This window comes from Staurois parvus, unplaced genomic scaffold, assembly GCF_062004578.1.
Source record: "Staurois parvus isolate SC_StPar_1 unplaced genomic scaffold, SC_StPar_1.0 ptg000151l, whole genome shotgun sequence".
Classification (NCBI taxonomy): domain Eukaryota; kingdom Metazoa; phylum Chordata; class Amphibia; order Anura; family Ranidae; genus Staurois; species Staurois parvus.
This window is the reverse complement of record NW_028317947.1, coordinates 4,107,385-4,108,223: the sequence shown is the minus strand read 5'-3', so window position 1 is coordinate 4,108,223 and position 839 is coordinate 4,107,385. Positions and strand designations below refer to the sequence as shown.

General features: G+C 43.5%; 1 non-coding gene across 1 annotated transcript; it reads right to left on the bottom strand.

The window, feature by feature from the left end:
* Positions 1 to 243: 243 nt before the first annotated feature.
* Positions 244 to 326, bottom strand: TRNAL-CAG (transfer RNA leucine (anticodon CAG)). Its single transcript has one exon. It is a non-coding gene; the product is annotated as a tRNA-Leu (tRNA).
* Positions 327 to 839: the final 513 nt, after the last annotated feature.

The following is an 839-nucleotide window of genomic DNA, read 5'->3' as shown; positions in this document are numbered from 1 at the left end:
GCAGATAAATGAACCAAATGTTGTCAGCAATCCTTTCCCCTAGGTTCACACTTGTGCAGATTTCAGTGTGTTTTCCAGTTTGCAGAAACGCACTATGCGTTCACATCTATGTGTTTTGAGCCAATGCACTTTTTGGAAAAGGTCAGGAACTTTTTTCCCTGCAGCAGATTGTTTTTTCACTAGAGATAGAGCGCTAAACGAGCAAGAGAACCTAAAGAGCAAGATATGAAAAGCTGAAATTGCTGTCAGAGGTGGGATTCGAACCCACACCTCCAGTGGAGACTGCGACCTGAACGCAGTGATTTATACCGCTCAGCCATTCTGACCTGTTGAGTGCCCTCCCACTGCGATCCTGATGACACTCATATGTAGTCTAATGTGCTGATAACTCTACTGAGGCCTACATGTCAACATTTTTTATTCGTACATAACAGACTTCAATGGTCCCGCACAAAAAATTTGTTTTGCTTTTGTGATGTGTTTTGTGTTTTTTTTTCGCCAATAGGAAAGCATTGACTTTGATGCGATTTTGGATGGGTGCAACTTTGATGCGAATTTGGATGGATGAAATTTTGATGCAACTTTGGATGGGTGCAACTTTGAATGGGTAAGACTTTAATGTGGCTTGTCTGCAGCTTTGATGCAACTTTTTTTGTGTTGCTAATAATAAAGTATAACCACCTGCCAACCGCCCATGTTGTGGCAGAGCTATGTGGATGTCGCTCTTCCTGTACTGACACCCACCCCCCCCCCCCCCACAAACGCTGTGTCCACTGGATGTAGTGAAATGTGGATCCCAGTAATCGGAAACCCAGTGATCATGTGATCATTATGTCAAC